Genomic DNA, 7,500 nt, shown 5'->3' with positions numbered 1-7,500 from the left:
AAAACAAGGAATATAATCATAATTAAAGCCTGGCAATTTTTTCTTGAGCATTTAATCAAAAGCACTGGCAGTCCTAGTATAGAGTCATTTTTCTATTCTCCTTGAGAAGCAATAGCGTGACCGGCTCTGTCAATCATCGACTGGAAGCCCAGCGTTTGCCGATGCCAGCGTCTGATCCAGTGATTTCCACTTCACACGGTGGGGGGCGAAACTGCCGCCGCTAATGGAAACATGCGTCCATTTCATTCGCCTTGTCACTCATCAACCCTCAATCATTAGAGACCCCCCACACACACACACACACTCTGAACCGCCCGGGCCAATCATTACACAGGAAAAATGCCAGCGCTGAGGCAAGAATGTGCCATCGCTGTCCGCCCGCCTGCCCAGGCAGAGCGTGGGGAGCGGGCAGCCTGACAGCTGAGATTAGTCGAGTGAGCTATGCCCTTGGCGCATGACCCCCATACATTCGGCAGGAAAAGCTGAATCACCTTTACCTGTTAGCGTCCTTTAGTCCCCCCCCCCCCCCCCCCCAGCTACATTATTCAGACGGATTGTTCCCGTATGATAGAGTGGTCCCAAGAGAAAGTCAGAGGACATGAGGAAGGGGAAATCGGCTCTGCATCAGAAAACAACTGTATCACACAAAGACCTCCCCGGCCTCGCTGGCATAGTTGAGCCATTGTCTTCCCACCATCTCAGAGACCATTTCAGAGGTGGAAGCAGGCCAGCAGGGAGAACGTTCCATGGCGTGAGAAGTCAGGAGTGGTGTGTGTGTGTGTGTGTGTGTGTGTGTGTGTGTGTGTGTGTGTGTGTGTGTGTGTGTGTGTGTGTGTGTGTGTGTGTGTGTGTGTGTGTGTGTGTGTGTGTGTGTGTGTGTGTGTGTGTGTGTGTGTGTGTGTGTGTGTGTGTGTGTGTGTGTGTGTGTGTGTGTGCGTGTTTGTGTGTGTTGTGTGTGTGTGTGCGTGTGCGTGTGCGTGTGTTTGTGTTTGCATGTGTGTGTGTGTGTGTGTGTATGTGCAAACCCATGTGTTGAATATATGTGTACTGTATGTTTCTGTGTGTGAGCATAGTTTATGCGTTGGTGTACACTGCAAGTTTGCATGTAGAATATTTCTGTGGAATGTATCTGTTTGTATGTGTTATGTGTGTGAGAGAGACTGTCAATGTGTGAGTGTGTGTGACTATCAGGATATGTATGTGTTACTGTGTATGTAGGTGTGTATGTGTGTTGTGTGTTTGTATGTAGGTGTGTGTGTGTGCATGTGTGTGTGTGTGTGTGTGTGTGTGTGTGTGTGTGTGTGTGTGTGTGTGTGTGTGTGTGTGTGTGCTGGAGAGGTGGAAGCAGGCCAGCAGGGAGTGGTGGAGTCTCCAGCACACACACACACACACACACACACACACACACACACACACACATGCACACACACACACACACACACACACACACACACACACACACCTACACACACAAACACACAACACACATACACACCTACATACACAGTAGCACATACATATCCTGATAGGCACTGCTGCCCACCCTGGCCCCCGGTCTTGTTGGACCTCTCGCTAAACACGCTCCCCTCCCGTCGGTACGTGCCGAGCAGCAGAGGAGGAAGCCGGCTTTTCCAAACAGTAAGCACTTTGCGGAGGAGGCTGGAATGCCGCTCAGAATGCCACTGACGGGGTGACAGGAAGCAAGACCCTTGCTCCAACTTGTGGTGGTGAGGAGTGAGGAGCAGCACCAATCAGTGCAGACCTCACACTCCATCCACACACACACACACACACACACACACACACACACACACACACACACACACACACACACACACACACACACACACACACACACACACACACACACACACACACACACACGCACACACACACACACAGCTGTGGCCACTTCGGACTTGTAACCGGAGAGCCGGAGGGTTGCCGGTTCGAACCCTGACCAGTAGGCACGGCTGAAGTGCCCTTGAGCAAGGCGCCTAACGGTCCTAACCCCTCACCGCTACCCGAGCGCCGCTGTTGTTGCAGGCAGCTCACTGCGCCGGGATTAGTGTGTGCTTCACTTCACTGTGTGCTGAGTGTGTTTCACTAATTCACGGATTGGGATAAATGCAGAGACCAAATTTCCCTCACGGGATCAAAAGAGTATATATACTATACTTATATACACACACACACATACATACAAACACACAGACACACACACACACTCACATACAGTACACACGCACGCACACATGCACGCACGCACACACGCACACACACACGCACGCACAACCACAAACGCACATATACACACACACACCAGTAGTGTCGTCTAGTTGGCTGTAGCCAGGATTGTGTAGGCTACATCATTATTTACACACTAAATGAAAAGCTAAATTTACACACTAAATGAAGAGCTAGGATTCATATAAAAGGCAGAAATTGAAATATCACGCATCATATTTTGTTTTCTTAACGTATTTAGGGTTATCAGTTATAATCGGTTGCAATACATGCAGACTCCTTTTCTGCTGGTGACAGTGCAGAATATTCAGTGTCTGGCAAAACAAACTGCTTATATTTTCATCTAATTATTGAGAGTTTTATTTGACTTTAATATTGTGTAAACACATGCAGCCGCAGTTGCATGCCGCCGCCGTTTCAGGCTTTAGAATTGTAGCCTGTTAGATAGATAGATAGTTAGATAGATACTTTATTGATCCTCAGGTGAAATTCAAGGTCTCAGTAGCATACAGACAACACACACACATTCACTAACAGCAGAAAAAGTAATTAAAAGTATATAATATAAGAACACAACTAAGCAGTAAGGATAGTAGAAGATAAAGAATATACTAAATATACTAAAATACTAAAATACAAATTATACTAACTAACACAATCTAAATCAATTCTAAAAGCAGTATCCACATAGTGGTGATTAACCCTTAGAACCCTAAGCTGTTTTTAGGGCATTTTCACTACCTTTATTCATAAGGATTTATTCTGGTCATTGTAAGTACCACACACACATGTTATATATTGTTTTTTTCAGCAGAGTCTAGGCTATCCAGATTCCATCATTTCATGTATTAGTATTAGCATTGATTTTATTTTGATTTTTTTTTTAATAATTAAAATATAAAAAGCGTATTATAAAAATTCTTATATTTCGACATGTATCTCACCACAGCAAGCTCATAGCTCTACATGCATTTCATGTGTGTGTAGGGCAGACTGTCCTGAATCGGGCAATATAATTGCCATGTTGGAGGGATACTCTGGGGCTGAGCAATTTACAGAAATATGTGGTGTGTGATTTACGGAAATAAATGCCATTTTTTATTTAGTGATGAAAAATGACCTTTCTGCGCTCCATAACTGTGACACGAACTGATCTGACCTGACTTGACCCGAGGTTGTGTGTTAGCCTGCGTGCCTATGGTGTAGCCTATGCATAATGATTCTCAACTTTTTACTGGATTGTCACGAACAAAGTAAAGGCAAAAAAGGTGTTTCTTTGTTGAACAAATTGGGATGCAATGTGAGCCTTGAATTGGATGCCATGCAGGGATTTGCTATGATCTCTGAACATGCTTTGCCATAGAGAAACACACGATAGCATTGGATTATAAACATGCTTTGCCACAAGAACAGACAAAAACGTGGGGTAAGTTCAGCTATATGAAGTTATTATTTTGCTGTCACTTCGTCTGTTTTATAATCCAGAAGGATGTACTTGGTATCAAACTAGATGTACCGCAGAGCGGTACAAAATATGACCACCGCCCAGTCCAGCACATTTTTTCCACAAAAAGAAATCACGCTGAAAGGCCTATATGATTCTAACTGTCTCACTAAATTGCATTATCCACACTCAATTCTCTCTGGTATCTGCTAGACAACAAGTACCATGATTAGTTCATAGATTTCACATGTAAAATTAATTTTATACAACCCCACCTCCATCTTGCCTGTTCATAATTCTGAGAAATTCTTGAATTGTGTGCATGTGTGCGTGTACATGTTTATGTTTATGTGTGTGGGTGTGTGTGTGTGTGTGTGTGTGTGTGTGTGTGTGTGTGTGCTTGTGTGTTTGCCTGCGTATGTGTGTTTGTGCATGGCATGCATGCGTACATATGTCTACTGTGTGAGTATGTGTCATACGCAAGTGTGTGAGTATGTGTCATACGCAAGTGTGTAGTCTCATTGGAAAGCCCCACTTCTGCTCTGTCATGCAATAAAGGTTTCATCTCGCTGCGATGAACAGTTCCGGAGCAATGTAACAGAGAAGAAAGGGTGTATTTTTTGACGCACTTTGTCAATCGGGTTCTAAGGGTTAATCAATCAAGAGGCGCTTGCAATGACTGAGGCAGGGACTGAGCCTGTGATTCTCTGTGCATAGTAAGGTATGGTAAGGTGCTCTGTGTGAGTGAGTGAGTGTCACGGTGATAGTGGTCATGGTGATGGTGCAAATGAGTAAGTCCAACAGTGCAAGAATAAGTCTATATATCTATATATCTATATATATAACCATTTTAAGAAAAGGTATAAGTGTGGCCACAGTTAGAACTGTGGCATGGAGGAGGGTTATGCATATGTGCTAATGTGCTAATATATGCATAAACAGTGAGGCAGAAAGACAGTGGTAAAAAGTGGCTAGTGGACAGACAGTATCCAAACATGGAGGGGGTGAAGAGGCAGACAGACTATGCAGAGAAGTCTATCTCTCCTCTTCCCTTAAGTGAAGTATTGAACAGTTCAATGGCCCTGGGGACAAATGACTTCCTCAGTCTGTTTGTTGTGCAAGGCAGTGAGCGAAGTCTCCAGCTGATCAGGCTCTTCTGCTTAACAATAGTGCTGTGGAGTGGGTGACATTCATTGTCTAAGATGTTGATCAGTTTGTTCAGGGTACTTTTGTCAGATATTGAAGTGATGCACTCCAGTTCAGCTCCCACTACAGAGCCAGCTTTCCCTACCAGCCTGTCAAGTCGCCCCGCATCCTTCTTCTTTGTGCTTCCTCCCCAGCATACCACTGCATAAAAGAGGACGCTGGCAACAACAGACTGGTAGAACATCCTGAGGAGCTTGCTGCACACATTGAAGGACCGCAGCCTCATCAGGAAGTACAGCCTGCTCTGCCCTTTCTTGTAGAGTGCATCAGTGTTGGCTGACCAGTCCAGTTTATTATCCAGGTGGAGACCCAGATACTAGTGATGGGGACGAGACCGCCTATGCTGAGTCCGAGACAAGACCGAGTCTTTGAAGGGTCGAGACCGAGTCGAGACCGAGTCCGTTGGTTTTCAAATACAGTTGAGTCCGAGTCAAGACCGAGTCTTTGAGGAAGCAAGTCCGAGTCGAGACCGAGTCCTTTAGGAGTCGAGACCGAGTCGAGACCAAGACCATAAAAACATGTCAGTTTTCATATGATTTAATATCACCCCAATTAATAATCAACAGTTAGGCCCAGGCTTGGAATTTCACCATTTTAGGGGCAAGGCCACTTGGCCTTCAGTTGGGCATATTTGGTGGGGGGCACAAAGGCCACATGTCAGGGCACCAAGGCCAAAGTTAACTATACAGTAGAAGGCTATAAAAATAATCAAAGTTGTATTTAGCCTATTCACAGCAGTAGACCTGCATCACTGTATGAAACATTACAAAAACATGAAACATGACATATTACATAGAACTGTAAATCATCTGATCATCTAATATTTAGATGTCTAGGCTATATTTAATATTTATATTATATTTGGCCTGTTATGGAATCATGTATGGAACAATTTAAGCACAGCTCAGCTTTAAGAAACTCAAATAGCCTAGATGCATGCTTAGCATTTTTTGATCATTAAGACTCATTCACAAACTCTTAGTCAGCTGTATATCCTCTGATTTTAATATTTACCTATATCAGGGCAATATTTGTAACATTTATTTTGTATTTGGCCTGTTATGAAATCATGAAGAACGATTTAAACACATTATAAAACCTAAAGACCAAAGTTGGAGACGTGAATGTAGACCTTGCTGCAGATTACATTTTTAATTTAACCGGAATACTCTGGAATGGCTTACTGTACAGGGGACTGCTTTATTTCTGGTAAGGTCTGCTGTTTATTCTGATATATGGTTTGTCATGTGTTGAACTAAGGGTTCGTGAAGTATTCCACCGAGATGAATGGGTAGGGGAGATGGGTATATCACCTTATGTAGACGTTATGATTACATTTAATTATATTATTTACTTTTCTCGCGAACCGTTCACCACAGCAATTAGCGGCTAACATCGTTTAAAAGCTGAGAAAAGCTCTTTCATGTGATGTGATACATGTGTCTGTGTGATGAGTAGGCTTAACGATTGCGAGTATTTCAACTGAGAAGAATGGGTGAGTTTGGGCCACTTTCTGTCTTGCTATCTTTGTCATTTTCTCCACTGTGTAAGACTGAATTAGTTTGCGCTGTGATGCTAAGATTATTTTGACAGGCTATAGGCTAAATAAAAATCACTATTAAACGGACGCAAAGCAGAATATTGAAAGAAGGGGGCACCAAGGCCAACGCAAGGGGCAAAGACGTGGCCGCCGTGAAATTTCATTTTCAGTTTTTTTTATATATGAACATAAAAAAAATGCGCTGGTCTCGAGGACTCGGTCTGAAATTACGAGTCCTTCTCTTCCCACTGTGGTCCGAGACCGAGTCAAGACCGAGTCTTTGAAGGAACAAGTCCGAGTCGAGTCCGAGAAAGCAGAAATCGGTCTCGAGACGGGTCTCGTCGAGGCGGACTCGAAAGTACTACATCACTGCCAGATACTTGTAGGTGCTTACCACCTCTACATTGACCCCATCAATTGGGACACACACACACACACACACACACACACACACACACAGAAACACACACACACTTTTTTAATTACTTTACTTTCCACTTTTATTGTCCGCAAAGGGCAATTTGCTTTGCAGCAGGTCATCAACAGACATATAAAACATAAGGTACAAAGGTAATTAATGTCTGAATCTGTTGGTTTTTACAGGGGATCTGAACAGTGAACCGAGGTGAAAACTGAAACTCATGGTGAAGAGGGTGACCACTGACTGATACAATAGATTTTGCCTTTTTCTAGACAAACCTATTGTACAGGTTGGTGAGGCTGCTTTGCTGGGCACCTATGGATTTTTACATTTTGTAGAGTGACACTCAAATTTCTATACCAGCAGATCATAGAGAATGTTAAAACAGATTCAATGTAGGATTTATAAACTAACACACACACACACACACACACACACACACACACACACACACACACTGTTCAGCATGCCTGCTTGACTACAGTGATTGGGCAGAATATCAACCTTTAAACCAGATGACCTCTTGTTGCGCTCAGCGTACAACTTTTAGAAACTGCCTGTCATCCTCATGGCAACTTAGTATCCAAGAGAAACATGGTTATGCCATACTAATGCCAACTTAGTATCCAAGAGAAACATGGT

Source organism: Alosa alosa, chromosome 13 (assembly GCF_017589495.1).
Source record: "Alosa alosa isolate M-15738 ecotype Scorff River chromosome 13, AALO_Geno_1.1, whole genome shotgun sequence".
NCBI classification, from domain to species: Eukaryota; Metazoa; Chordata; class Actinopteri; order Clupeiformes; family Clupeidae; genus Alosa; species Alosa alosa.
The sequence above is the reverse complement of the archived record's forward strand: the minus strand, read 5'-3'. Positions refer to the sequence as shown.